The sequence below is a fragment of the Pleurodeles waltl genome, chromosome 7, assembly GCF_031143425.1.
Source record: "Pleurodeles waltl isolate 20211129_DDA chromosome 7, aPleWal1.hap1.20221129, whole genome shotgun sequence".
Lineage (NCBI taxonomy): Eukaryota > Metazoa > Chordata > Amphibia > Caudata > Salamandridae > Pleurodeles > Pleurodeles waltl.
The window spans coordinates 1,125,572,250-1,125,588,015 of NC_090446.1; the positions used below are offsets into that span (position 1 = coordinate 1,125,572,250).

A 15,766-nucleotide genomic window follows, 5' to 3' on the forward strand; every position below is an offset into this window, starting at 1 on the left:
TTGATATAACAGCATGACAAGTCTTTAAGCCAGGTCGCCACAGTGGGCACTGTCGGGGTTCCCCAATGGAGCCAAATCTGCCTTTTCGCCAGGAGTAGGGCAATAGCAGGATAGCAACGTAAGCCAATGGGAAGAGGCTTAACGTATCCCAGCAATGCCATCAGGGGTCAATCGGCATTCAAGCATATGAGATAAAGCCACATAAATGCTCTCCCAATATGAAGCTATCACTCTCCATGTCCAGGAGAGATGGAAAACATCGTCCTGTTCAACATGACATTTAGGACAATGATGAGGAAGTGTAATCAATCTTGGCAAGTGCCCGTGGGATGGTGTAAGCTATAGTAAGTAAGATAGCTACAGTGTTGCAATTTGTGGCGATGATTATCTGTGACCAACTTAGTTTGTGTGCAGCAGTCATACCCGACTTTTTGAGGCAGTGTGACTCCCATGTCCCGTTCCCAAGCCTGTCTAGCCCTCTCTAGGCCAGTGCAGCATAAAAAAATAAGGAAGTATGGGCGCAATCCGAGGACTCGATTACCAGAGAAGTGGGGCTTCATGTGGAAAGTCTGGAAGGATCTCACGCTACGTGCTACATAGCCCGTGTTGCCCAAAGGTATTCATAGGAATGGGTTCCCCATGTCCAATCATCTTCACGGGAGAGTGAAGCATCCCATTAGTAAACAGGTGTCCGATACGTGTACAGCGAGTGTATGCAGTATTCGCCTAACCAGGCTCTCCCGCAAGAGAGGCAGCCAAGGGTTGTGGACAATATGGGGGGGGGTAGATTAGCGATTTGCCTCCCACATCACGTAGCAACCTGAACCAGGCCCAACTAGTAGGGGTCAATGTTTATATTTCGAGTGGGTTACGTGGGATCCTGCGAGGCAGTATGATGGTTAGGGGAGCGCCGGGGTATTGCGCTCTCTCAAGCTTAAGAAAGGGAAGCCTAGTATCAGGATGTTACAAGTGATAAGCATAATGGGCTTTTTCCTACATAGTAGTAGAGTTGGAGAGTGGGTACTCCAAGCCAGCCCTTCTCATACGGAAGCATGATAGTGTCCCACCTAACGCTTGCTCTTACCCCCACTCATACACGTCTATAAGTAATCCACGCAGAGTGGCAAAGAAGCAACCTGTGAGTACAGTTAATCGCTGTTTCTAATATTGATACATCTGGCCCGTTTTTCCTGTTTCACATGTTTTACTTAAGCTTGCATTCCCTAACAATGCTAGCATGTTTCTGTATTTTTTGTGTAGCATATTACTCTTGTATATTGCATAGTTTGACTTGAGTCACCTTCAGATATTTATAATGGGCCAGAATGGAAAGGTCTGGCATTGAGACTGAAAGTAGTGTGAGTTTCTCACAGTGCCTGTCATTGGGTCAAATGGGTGTTCAAAATACATGCTCATCCAACTCTTCGCCGATCTGCAGCGAACACAGATCAGTGGTCACATATTCAATTTGCAGTTGTGATTCTATGCAAATGTGTGCAAAGCAGGTCAAATAGTGACAAGACAAATGTAAAAATGCAGCGCTTACAGTTGAGTGTGTGCTTTGTGTGTGTTTATGGTGTGATGAATGGGATGTGAGGGAGTGCATTCAGGAGAGAGTGAAGAGGGTGATGAAGAGGAAAGAGATGAGGGTCAGTCAGTAAAATATGCAGATGGATGGGATGTGTAGAGAAAATAGACCTAACATAACAGGAGTGATAGAAACACTATGAAGACCACTACCTCTTTCATATGCCTTAGTTTAATTCAGTCTCAACTTCAGAATTGAAACATCTTTAATATTAAATATTTACAGCAAAATCATTGTTACTTATTTATCTTAATCATCTAAAACTGTTGTGTGTTTATTTTACACTCTGCTTGGGCACACTTTTTTTTTTTTTTTAAGCTTAGCCTAGGCCTGCGGCCTGTGCCCTTTTACCTACATATGTGCTCTGATTTCATGTATTCTATTTTATTCATTTTTAGTTACTCTGCTTTCAGCAGGGATGTTTTTATTTTCTAATCAGCTATAAGTTTGTGATTTTGTGAAAGCATTATCATATTTCTGTGCACGACATTTCACCATGTGCCCCTGTACATTATAATCCAAATAGCAATTGTTGCCACAAGAGTTTGCAATCAGTCTGACTCTCAGCCACTTGCCCATGTCAGGCTTTTTCACAGAACGAAAATGTTTTCTTATAAAATCCCTTTGTAAGCCAAGAAACAAAAGGTAGGTAATTCCAGCCAGGATTCTGTCCACGCTGCATGCCATTTCATTCCTGACCCCGGCTCTGTCTCTACACCAACCCAGGAGATGCTGGGCATACCCCTTTTCCTTTAGGGAATGGGGGTGGGTGCTCCTCTCATGGGCTAAGTAGGGACAGATTGGGCTATCACCGCATTTGCTCTCGCTTATGAGTTAGGTAGAATTCATCTATGTATGTTACTTCAACATGTTGGGACTGTTTATTTTCTTCTCGCTGGTCACCACCATTCTAATACGGTTATGCCTCATTGCCCAAATAATTGCAGCACATATATTTTATCGTAGATTGCATTCTTTTCAATAAATATATTGAAAACCATCCTGCATCTCTTTCTTTGCCTATGTGTGTGTGGGATAACGAGAGAAACTGGTTAGACTTGTCGACCACGACTTCCCCCGAAAGGTCATAGTGTCATGTTCCAGGCTGCCACAAATCACCTTCACTTCCAGGTTGGGCAAGGTGCTGCTAGCTAGCCAAAAGGGGTAGGCTGCCAAGATGTAGCGGGATTGACTCAGTCACCCAGAAACTGTGGTACTGCCGCCCCTAATCCAGCAGTCTCGTTCTAACAATGGGAGTCCTACATCATGGCACCGCCAATTATGGTGTTAAGCATTAATTATACAGGTCCCCTGATCATCTCCATCTCACACACACTAAGGTACCCTAAATACTATTTTACGGAGACGTCCGTGGTCTCAGGGAAAATCCTCTTCAGCTGAATAGAGAGCATCTATATAGGCTGTAGGGTGTTCAAACTTGAACCTTAAAAGGATTCTCCCATTGGTGCTCCAGACTATGATACCTATTCCTTAATATGGCACAATTATCCCATTGGTGCTCCAGACTATGATACCTATTCCTTAATATGGCACAACCAGTTAACATTCAAGAGAACTGTACAAAACCTGTTACACAGTTCCTTTTAGCTAATGACTTAACAAATAAGGGCGGGGATGTTACATTCGTAGTTGAAGCTCAAGACACAGAACAGAAATATTCTACTCACGAGTCACCTTTCTGGAAATAAACGCTGACTCAAACACGTTTCATACATAGAGTAGCTAATGTACCCTTACAGTACAGAGCATACAAATATTTAGAAATACCTTTAAGTTATCAAGAACACCAATATTGGTTTAATGTTGCTTTTCCACATGTAATACAACCCGTTAGGTTATTTAAGCAATGACGGTCCAATGTGGCCAACATTGTCCATATGCATACCACATCCCAATGCGCAAGCTCTGACTGTACCTGAAGTACGCACACTATACAATTAGCTAGTAGCAATATATAGACAATTAATACAATTTGTGCTGCAGACTTTAAACACTTCCCCAGCTTTAAATCAATTTGCCGTTACTGGACTAAATCCACAAACTGTCCATTCAATAATGGGAAAAGCCCCCACTGAGTAGGAGAAGATTCTGTTCTGCATTGCACAAAAAAACAAATCAGCTGGAAGCAGGTTTTCTCTATACAGGACCCCAAGACAAACATAGAATTCTCACAATGTGCTTGCCATTCGGAACGGTTCCCTCAATAGAGGTCCGCGCCACTTGGGGCACAGTTTTTGCAGCAATATATACCACCGCACATGGTACACCGACACTTGCGAATTTACTGGAAGTATTAAAAAAAAATCGAAGCAAACACGGGGCAGCCCCAGCCCTGGATTTGAGGACAAAACTGATGTGCAATTTTGACAGTGTCCTCAATAATTTTAAGTAATATTAAAGAGGAAGCAGCACCACTGGCAATCTGCCAGTGGCTCCGGGAGCTCCCTCAGCAGACCAGGAGCGCAGGTCACCAAAGATTATTTCTGAAACTTATACTAGTGTCGGTCGGGATAGTCTGGGGGCCAGGCCAACTAAACCTCAACTAAGCAAGCACAAAAGAGCTCTAAAAAACACTGGGATAAACCAAAATAAAAATAGAAGACCACAAAGAGGAAAATCTCCACCATTAGAGAACTCAGGAAAAAAGATACAATCTTGGAAATAGGGATACTTTAAAAACACCAGATAGATATCAATATACTGACAGTCACCCATCTTGTTCCTTCCAGGACAGAGCAGATAAACAGAGTGACAGAGGAGGACATTCAGAACACAAAAGTGACTATGTTAAGCTGAAAAACAGCTCACAATGCTCATCAGACTTACACAAAAAAGAAGAGAAACCTCTGCAGCAAAAGCCCCAAACCAAAAAAAAAAGGTGGCAGCAATTTCAATTAAAGATGCCACTTGTACTGAAAATGTTGTTGAAGAACAGGACGTGGGCAGTGACTCTGCTAGACAGCACAGCAGAGGTCACAATATATCACCATAGTCTTATAGATGTGACAGACTAATGATTTCCTTGGAGTCGAGACAGCAGACAAGCATGTCTCCCCACCCAACAGGGCATACCGATTAAATACTGAGATTGAGGGGGACATTCAGCACGCTATCAAAGTAATGTTCTGGAGAAGACTAGCACTAAATTATGATATTTTATCGGCAGAAAAAGATTGGCCACCTGTATTTGTCTGCGTGCTCCCACAAGAGGAAGAGGTAAATTTGCCTTCTTTCTCAGTCCTAGCTCCAGACATATATAAGGAAGCCTCTGCTGGTGATTGCGCTTTGGCACAGCCATGTAGGGTGGAATAGGGATTTCCCTATCATGTAATACTAATTAGATCTACTCCACAGATCCAGCCTCAGTATCCTTTTAAACTAGAAGCTAAAGCACCTGTGAGAAAGATACTCACACAACGTGAGTACCAGGGAGTAATTGAACCCTGTGTCTCTGCAACGAATAGCCCATTATTCCCTGTAGCCAAACCTGAACAGTCATATAGAACAGCCTTAGACTACAGACATTAAAACAATCATACAAGCACATTTGCAATTCAAAATACAAGCAGCACAGCACTTATCAAGAATATAGTGAGAAAGAATTACAAAACAATCTTAGACATTTCCAGTGGTTTCTTCTGACAAAACCTAGCACCTGAAAGGTGGGACCTCAGCACCATTAGCGCATTAGGCTTTCAGCTGCACTTTTGTAGATTGTCCCAAGGGTATTATAACAGCCCCGGAGTATTTTCTGCCCATGTAACATCAATACTACATGGCATTCATCCTGATGTGTTGTGCTATGTCGATGACATTTACCTTACAGATGTTAACCTCAATGCACATTTGGCCCAGGTGGATCACATCGTTCTTGGATTCGCTGCCCAAGGCTACAAATTTAACTTAAAAAAAAAAAATAGCTTGTCTTAGAGTTCCTTTTTTTAGGATACGGACTATCTGACAAACGCAAAAGCCTAGCCACGTGCTTTCTCAAAGTGCACTCAGCTTCAACCTCCAAATACTAGCAAGAAACTGCAGTCATTACTGGGGTACTTTAATTTTGGCAGAACATACATTCCAGACTATACACAACACATAAAACCACTTTATGATTTATTTCGTCCAGATTTTTCAAGCAAACACTGGACACCAGAACATACACTAATACTTGGAGATTTGCAACAAGACATGTTAGAAGCACAACACTGACACACGTGATAACAAAACAAACGTGGCTGTCAGAATAATGCCTGGTGCCATCAGGTTCCCCTATGTCACATTCAATGAGGGTGACACGGTACCTATAGCCTACAAATTATACTTGTACTCTAATACCGAACAAAGGTTTGCACCAACAGAAAAAATACTGACTGCGGTACAGATGGCTGTTATCAAGGAGAGGCCACTTGCCAAAGGATAACACATTATTGTCACTAGCCCGGTGCCAGCCTTCGAGGCAGTTACCAAAGCTAGCACTCCAAACGCAAAAGCATTACATCCACGCTGGATTCAATGGGCAACCTCCATGACTGCCACTGATGTTGATTATGTTTTCGACCTCAGACTACAGACCCAAGAATTTCTACAATATGAACTTGAGTACCCTGTGCCCTCTAACATTATGCCTCTTTATCAATACAGACTGATCATTTACACTGATGGTTCAGCATAACCAACTGTAGGTACAAAACATCAGTACTCCGCTGCTTGCACAGCAGTTAGAGAAGTCATGAGGGATGGTACTTTCCACCCTCAACATACCTACACGCAGACCCTAGGGGACTGCACTGCACAACTTGCAGAGCTCATGGCTCTATTCTTGGCCCCGGAACATACGGATCCTGAACAATCTACTTTGATTGTGTGTGATTTGTACTACTGTGTCAAGTCTAACTATGATTACTTGCATTATTGGCACCTGAATGGGTTCAAAGATTCAAAAGGGAACACCATCAAACACAAAAACGTGTGGGGTAGGGTAGCAGATCTTAGACAGACTACAAGGGCTCATGTAGTCCTTACATTGGCCCACCAATGTGTATGTGTACATGTTGTAGGAAACACTTTGGGTGATGAAGCTACCTAATCCATTGTAGCTGCTGCTTTTGTTACAGCAGTTACTCATTCTCACACGACTGGACAGTGAAACTTTGGCTGCCGTGAAAGCCTTAGCTGAAGGCAAGCCCCCACCAAAAGCATACACTGCTAAATACCTACCACTACAGTGGCTAAAACATTGCCTTTGCAACAGTTCCAGGGGTGAGCGATCGTGTGATCCCCAACCAAGACCAGAGACCAGATTTCATTAACGCAACGCATGAGGGTGTTGCTTCTGCCCATGCTGGTGTGGCTGTTGCTATTTCTCTGCTACAAATAAGCTATGGGTGGCCAGGTCTATACAAACAGACCAAACAGTATGGGGGTCATTACAGCCCTGGCGGTCCAAGACCACCAGTGCTGTTCTGGAGGAAGCACCGCCAACAGCCTGGCGGTGCTTCACAAGGCATTACGTTCCGCCGCGGTCGCACCGCCGGAGCAGGCGGTTTCCCGCCACAATGGTCCCGGCGGTTGTAATCCACCAGGGCAGTGCTGGTTGCAGCGCTGCCCAGGGGATTACGTGTCCCCCTAGCGACAGCCTTTTCCTGAAAAGGCTGGCGGTACGGGGAGTCGCGGGGCAGACAGTGAAAAGCAACTGCAACTGCACCCGTCGCACAGCCGCAACACCGCCGGCTCCATTTGGAGCCGACACCTGTGTTGCGGCTGAGATGCCCGCTGGGCGGAAACTAGGTTTCCGCCCGCCGGCCCAGCGGGGATCTCCAAATGGCCGCGGTGGGAGTATGGCCGCATTGGCGGCTGCCCGGCGGTCCGATTTTGGCGGGCGGCTTCAGCCGCCCACCAAGGTCGTAATGAGGGCCTATGTCTTTTACCATGACACCAGTCAACAAATTAAGGGGTCCATGTCAAACGCTCATCTCAAGCGCCCCTCTTAGTGTCCAATAAACCACTACAATGTGTGTACCCGGACCATTGTGGTCCCTTACGATCTGATGGTGCATACAAATAAATTTTAGCCGCTGTTGATTCACGTTCTAGATTCCTGTGGGTATGGCCACAATGATCGGCTGATGCCCAAACTTATTAAAGATTTGCAAGTCTTCATCAGCACATATGCGATTGAAGCATTCCACTCAGACCAGGGACCTGCTTTTGCATCCAGGATATTCAGGGACACCATGGCAACAATGGGTGTTCAACTCTATTATTCCTCACCATATCATCCTGAGGGAAATTCTGTTGTGGAGAGGAGGAACTGAGACTTAAAGCAATCCTTATCAGCAAGGGTATTAGGTTCTGGATGTAGTTGGCTTTGTTGCCTATATGGGGTCCAGAGAGCACTAAATAATCTGCCTAGAAGGTCCTTGGGAGGACGCAACCCTTACGAGGTCTTGTTTGGGATACCTATGTATGTCCTAGAACTTTATGGCCCTCTGTGTAGTGGCGGCAGAAGCATAATTTAACATAAATGAACTTTTCACTGTTTAACAGGAAAGACAATAATTCTGTGATAAAAATTCATCTGCCTATGCCACCACCTTGGGAATGAGAGATTTGCCAACATCTACTGGATTCCCAAAATTAGGGATCTGATACGAAAAAAGGATTACTGTAATGAAGGAGTTTGGCCCACCCTACAGAACACCGGTTCCAGACCTGGGAATACATGATACCAGAACTGTCATAATAAGACTGCTGCCTGGTTCTAAAGAAAACCATTTTGTTTCAATTGACAACATCAAATTGCACATTGTGGCCGATCCTGCACAGTAGACCACGAGGATTTCTGGGTAGTTCCCTAACCTTCCCTACTACCCAATGGGATATACCTCTTCAAGCACTAAACAATGTTTCTGCAAGTACCAATACTACAGTCGTCACTCCGAGCTGGGGGAGAGCAGAGAATGAGCTTCTGTTACTCCTATCACAACTTCACTGACAAAAAAACATCCAAACTATAGATAGCTACTATTCCAATTCAACACATACAGATGACATTGTTTATTACGCACCACCACCATTGGGTCCATCTACCAGTTCTGTACCGGCTCAAGTCCTTGCACAAACAGCTTCTGGTTATTTTGTTGAAATAGACGACTTTTCTTCAAATTCTTCTGTATCTGTAACTGCACCTGTTTCAGCTACACATAAAAACAATTATTTGGTTTATCCATGATACTGTCTATGCATAACACTGAAATTTCTTGCCTTTCTGCTTTGGATTAGCTTTGTCATCATTTTCTTTCTGCTGATAAATGGTCATTATCTTCCTGAATGCCCTGCTGTTGAACTGGTGGATGAGGTTTTGACATATACCTTTCTTCCCATAAGGTCTGATGAGACTTGTCCCTTGTGAACATTTCAGCCATTCCAATTCCTGATGGGATTGTGTAGGATAAAGTAGCATATGATGTATTCGGTCCTACTGAGATAATTCGAATTCCATACATTTTTAAAGTTTCCATGAATTATGTTATTACACCTGGGGTTGTTTCTGATGACTGGGATTATCCTGTATTTGAAAGTGAAGATGTATATGTGAATAGGGCGAATTATGGGGGAAGGGGTTGTTACCACCATTATGGACATCACTTTCTGCACTGAGCTAGTACACTAAGATTAGTTTTTAATTACTCACTATGGGAGCATTGTCCAACTTCTCCAGTGGGAGTGCCAAAACGTATGTAGAAAAGTTTGTATACTTTTCTGGGCATGATGTTAAACATGCAGAGTCATATTACTCTAAATTACCTCCTAAGTTTAGGAAAATATTGCTAACTGACACAAAATTAATCTATTCATATTCCTTTGTTTCCCAGCTGGCCGTTGAGGGCTATGAATTCTGGAAGAACTCTGTTGATTTAAAGAGTATATGAGGAACACATGATTGGCAGATATAAGGTAGGGGGAGCTTTATTTAGAGCATGCCTTATTCCCATTCAAGTAATATTTCTGCATGACACAGTTCAACAAACAATCTGCCTGGGGTTACGGAAAATAAAGAACTGCATGCGCCCAGTATACTGACACCAGCAAAATTTCACAATTGGCAGACATTTTTAAATGCAACCGAAGGACAGCCTACTAACTGGGTTCAGAATGGTACCTTTAATTCCTCATTTTCAAGTTCTGGTGGGTGGTTATTGTGGCTAGTGGACATAAATGGTTGTCAGGAACGTTTTGGTAATTCCACATGGGGTTTCAGAGCAAGCCGACTGGACCCTTGCTACGTCACAGTTCAAAACTGTTATTACTATATGCATATGCAATGTGGGTAAACTTTGCCAACAACAGTTACGTTGCTCCACATTCTCAGCTGCCAAAGAACACCTTAGTCTCCTTTCAGAAGAAGACCAAGTTTGAAAAGTTATCTCTTAGTGTAGGAAAGTACCCTCTTTCTTGGCATGGTTACCCCCATTTTCTCAAAACAAAAAAGTACACTTTTCCAAAAAGACATCAAGAGACCACTAGGCACTTCTATGTATAGAGGCATGAGCCCTCACACATCTATTAAATGTCATGCTTCATTATAGGGCTCGCTCCTTGTCAGATCGGCGCTGTAATGTCTGACAGGCCCCACAAGGGGGCTCTTTGCTGGAGATCTTTACTGGTAACCTGTGGCGTAGTTTAGAGCAAAGGACGACAGGTAGGTCGTTCCAACCAGGATTCTATCAACCTTGCATGCCATTTCATTGCTGACCTTGGCCCTTTCCCTACCATCAACTTAGGAGGTGGCGGGTAGACCTCTTTTCCTTCAAGTAATGGGGATGGATGCTCCTCTCATGGACTCAATACAGACAGATTGAGTTATCACTGCTGTGCTTTTGCTCAGGACTTACGAGTTAGGCAGAATTCATTTATATATGTTATTCCAACAAGTTGTGATGCGATCGGGCAGCAGAAATGCCCACTAGACACCAGGGATTTATTTTGTTTGTAGGTTATTGACATGAGGGGAGGGGCCCCTTGGGCAAGGGTCATTCCCTGGGGGAAGTTGGCAAAATTACTTTTAGGCCATTTCTGCCCACCTTGGGGGCAGATCGGCCTATTTTTATTAGGCCAATCTGCCTCAAGGGGGCCAGAAACCACTAGACACCAGGGAATTTTTATTTTTATTTTTTATATTATTGAATGAGGGGAGCAAAATATGTTTAGGCCCCTGGCAAAAGACTTTGTCACTATCTAGCTCGGTGTGGATAGCACTGTGCTGATCCAATGCTTAAAAACTTTGTTAGATAAACAGACATTTGAGGTGAGCAAATCTAGAGTGTCGCTGGTGTTGCAGAGTGCTCCTCACTAGAGCTGCTCTCCACCTAAACTTGGGAACTACCCAGAGTTCTCTATTCTCTTTTTTTGCATAATTTATGCGTCACTCTAACCCTGAAAGGGATTTGTTTTGTCTTATACTGGGTGCTCCCTTGTGTCTGGACAAAGCTAAGCCTCTCTGATGAACTCTAATGAGAGCGAAACACGTGTCAGGGGCTGCTTTTGCTCATTCCAGGTTGGCTTGGACGGTATTTTACCAGTCCAAAGCTGTAATACTGTGCCTGGAGTGGTAAATAGCTTTTGTCATTTTACAGCTCGGCAAGGTTGACACTGTGTCAAACCTATGTTTAAAGACTTTGCTGTATAAATGGCAAAAGACTTTGTTACTATCTAGCTCGGCGTGGATAGCACTGTGCTGATCCAATGCTTAAAAACTTTGCTAGATAAACAGACATTTGAGGTGAGCAAATCTATAGTGTCGCTGGTGTTGCAGAGTGCTCCTCACTAGAGCTGCTCTCCACCTATATATATATATATATATATATATATATATATATATATATATATATATATATATATAATATTTTTTTACACTTTTATTTTTATTTATGGGGAGCGACCCCTTAGGCTAGGGTCGCTTCCCTGGGGGGCAAATTTATTTTAGGCCTTTTTTGCCCCTCCTTCGGAGCAGATCGGCCTATTTTTATTAAGCCGATCTGCCCAATTTTTTTTGTGCCAATTTCACACAAGGGGAGCGACCCCTTAGGCAAGGGTCGCTCCCCTGGGAGGGCAAATTTATTTTAAGCCATTTCTGCTCCCCTTGGGGGCAGATTAGCCTATTTCTATTAGGACGATCCCCCTTGGGGGGGCAGAAACCACTTAGGGACCAGGGATTGATGTGTGTGTTTTGTTTGGGGGCAGCCCCTTGGGCAAGGGTCGCCCCCCCCCATGGGGGCACATAACTGTTGGCCATATCTGCCTATTTTTGGAAGGGCCATCTGCCCCCAAGGGAGGCAGAAAGCCCACCAGAATCCAGGGAAGATTTTTTTTCTCCAAAATACGAGGGTGGGGGTATGGCCAAATCCCCACCCCAAATAAAAGGGGCCAAAGTTGTTCTGCCCACCAGTGGGCAGATAGGGCAATTTCCCCCAATCCACACCCCAGTGGGGGGCAGAAAGTCTACTAGATGCCAGGGAATAAAAAAAAAAATTAAAACAATAGTGGGGTGGTGGCTACCAACTAGTATGGGCCTTGTTATGCCCGCACCTCAATTGAGATCCCCCCTCTTCTGCAAGTTCTATCAGTGCTCCATTTCCTGGCAACTGGTGATTTCCAAGTGACAGTGGGCTTGGCAGCAGGAATGTCACAGCCAATAGTGCTGACAAGAGTGTTGCCTGCCCTGATTAAACACACGTGCAGCTGCATTGTATTTCCCTAGGGTGAAGATTTGTCCACAGTGAAGGCCGAGTTCTATGCATTGGGACATATCCCCAACATAATTGGAGCGATTGATGGAACACATATTGCATTTGCCCCCCCCGCAGAATGAACAGGTGTTCAGGAATCGTAAGAGGTTTCACTCCATGAATGTAAAGATGGTGTGCTTGACGGACCAGTACATCTCCCACATCAATGATAAGTATTCTGGGTCGGTGCATGATGCCTTTATCCAGAGGAATAGCAGCATACCAAATGTGATGGCCCAACTACAGAGGCACAGAGTGTGGCTAATAGGTGAGCCCTGGTTCCCACCCAGTATATGTTGGTGTATGGGTATGGTGTGGGCCATATGGGATAGTGTGTGGTTAAATGTTGTCCCTCAAAATTTGCAGGTGACTCTGGTTACCCCAACCTATCATGTCAGCTGACCCCTGTGAGGAATACCAGGACAAGAGCAGAAGAACGATATAATGAGGCACATGGGCGAACCATAAGGATAATAGAAAGGACCTTCGGCCTCCTGAAAGCCAGCTCTGGTGCCTCCATCTAACAGGTGGATCCCTGTGCTACTCACCCAAGAAGGTCTGCCAGATAGTAGTGACATGCTGCATGTTGCACAACCTTGCCCTGAGACGCCATGTGCCTTTCCTGCAGGAGGAGGAGGCAGGAGATGCCCGTGTGGCAGCTGTGGACCCTGTGGATGGTGAGGATGAGGAGGCAGAGGATGAGGACAACAGAACATCAGTGATCAGACAATACTTCCAATGACACACAGGTAAGACAGTGTTACTTCACATTTCAATTACATTTGATTGAATTTCTGTGGCACCGGCATGCTGTTATTTCCCACTTCTATGCCCACTTACTGTACCCTCTGGTAATTCATTTTGCAGATGTTGGTGACCTCACATACGCTCCTGGTGTGATCACTGCAGCCAGCTACAGGTCATTAATCTATGCTCATTTTCTGTACAGCTGAATTGCAATGTTTATACCTGTTTAAATGAATACATACTTGAAAAATTTGACATACTCCAAACTTCGTTATTTTCCAAGGGTGTTTATTGAAGTGCTAAAATATTGAGGGGGAAGTGCAATGGGATGGGGTGATCATTGAGGAAAGTCCAGGGTATTGTTACAGTCTGTTTGTAGCACAGGTGCATTGTCCATGGGGACATAGGAAGAGGATCAATGGCAGTTCAAGGTGGACAGAGTGGGACACAAGGGTGACAATCAGGAGAGTCTCATTTCCTGGCGGGGGTCTTGGCAAGTGTCTCTGGCTTCTGTCTGGATCGCAGGGAATGTTTGCGGGGTGGTTCTCCTTCTGCAGGGGGTGGGGTGCTGGTGGCCTGCGAGTCCTGTGGCGGGACCTCCTGGCCACTAGCGGCAGCGGAAGTGGAAGGCTGTTCAGATGTCTGGCTAGTGACAGGGACCCGCTGTTGTGTGACTGCCTCCCTCATAATATTGGCCGTGTCTACCAGCGCCCCTGCTATGGAGATCATGGTGTTGTTGATGGCCTGCAATTCCTCCCTGATCCCCCTGGTACTGCCCGTCCTGCAGCCACCTGTTCTCCTGCACATTGTCCAGGATCTGGCCTATCGTGTCTTGGGAATGTTGATAAGCTCGCAGGACCTCTGCAAGTGTCTCTTGGAGAGTCGGTTCCCTGGGCCTGTCCTCCCCCTGGTGCAGAGCAGTCCTCCCAGTGCCCCTGGTGGCCTATGCATCTGTTCCCTGAACCGTGTGCCCACTGCCACTGACCCCAGGTCCCTGATTGTTGCAGGTATGAGGTGTAACCTGGGGTCCCTGTAGAGGTGGACACACTGCTGATTGACGTGTCCTGGGAGCAGAGGTCTGGGTACGCTGGGTGGGTGCTGTGGTGGTGTTTCCTGATGGGGGAGGCTCTGTGGTGGTGTGTGACTGGGCCTGTGTAACCGGCTGTCCAGAGGTCCCTGACGGGCCTGGTTGGTCATCCAGATCCTGAAGACCAGACTTGCTGTCATTGCTGAGGGCCTCTTCAGTTGGGGGACTGGATATTGCTGGCACCTCCTCTCCGCTGACATTGGCTGGGGTACCTGTGGGGATGTAAAGGATGTGTTACGGTTTCTGTGTCTGACATATTGTGCATCTGTGGCTTGCCCTCTTTGGTTGGATTTGCCATGGCAGCTTTCACTTGTGTATGGTGGGATTGTTAGTTCTCTATGGTGTGCTTACTTTAGTGATTAGTGTCCATGCAGGGCTGTGAGGGGTGTCCATGCATTGGTACAGCATGCACAGCTTGGCATTGGGATAAGTGAGATGTGATGGTGGGGTGTGTGGGAAGTAGTGGACTGATGGGAGTGAGGGTGGAGGTGTGTGATGGCATGCAGGTAGGGGGGGTGATAATAGTAGAGCGTTGACTTACCAGAGTCCAGTCCTCCTTCTACTCCGGCCAGGCCCTCAGGATGCAGGATTGCCAAGACTTGCTCCTCCCATGCTATTAGTTGTGGGGGACCACCACCAGTCCTCTGTACAGCGAGCTGGTGTCTTGCTGCAATGGAATGTACCTACCCCATAGGTCGTTCCACCTCTTCCTGATGTCATCCCTAGTTCTTGGGTGCTGTCCCACGGCGTTGACCCTGTCCACGATTCTCTGCCATAGCTCCATCTTCCTAGCTATCGATATCTGCTGCACCAGTGCTCCAAATAGCTTTAGCTTTACTCTGATGATTTCCTCCACCATGACCCGTAGCTCCTCCTCTGTGAAGCGGGGGTGCCTTTGAGGTGCCATGGGTGTTGTGTATTAGGTGTGTAGGTGAGGGTGTGTTGGGTAATGTGTTGGGGTTTGTGATGTGGGGTTGGTGAGTGGTGTATAGGTGTGAGTAGTGTGTGGCTCTGGTTGTGTCTGTGGTCTTGATGTCTCTGTGGTGGCAATGATTTGTATTCGTAAAGGTTTGTGGGTAATGTGGGTGTGTGTTTTATAGTGGTGTGGGTGTGGTGTGTGTATGGGTGTCAGGTGTGTGTTTGAATTGTCCAATGTGGTGTTTTGTTTGTGTCCATTTTATGCGCGGCGGTATGTACCACCAATGGTTTACCGCCGTTGAATGTCCACCGTAGTGATGCGTGGGTCATAATGTGATGGGCGTAGTTCTGTTGGCGTAACAGTGTGGGTTTTGATACTGCTACTTTATCACTGACCTTTGGTGTGGCGGATTTGTGTATGTGGCTGAATACTGACTGATTGGAGTTTGTGTGTCATAATATGGTGAACGGATAGCCGCTGCGGCGGTAAGTTGGTACAGTCAGCGTGGCGGTAAGTGGGATTTACCACCAATGTCATAATGATGGCCTATGTGTCTTGTTATGTAGTCAACTTTGTCAGATACAGGTCAGGAGACCCCCGTGCAAGTTCTGAATCTC

General features: G+C 45.5%; 1 long non-coding RNA gene across 1 annotated transcript in view; it reads left to right on the forward strand.

Moving 5' to 3' along the window:
- LOC138247368 (uncharacterized) overlaps positions 1–15,766 on the forward strand; it is a 171,639-nt gene that overhangs the window by 11,125 nt on the left and 144,748 nt on the right. Inside the window, exon 2 of the long non-coding RNA XR_011194472.1 lies at positions 9,484–9,565. This is a non-coding gene — a long non-coding RNA (uncharacterized lncRNA). The remainder of the gene's footprint in view (positions 1–9,483; positions 9,566–15,766) is intronic.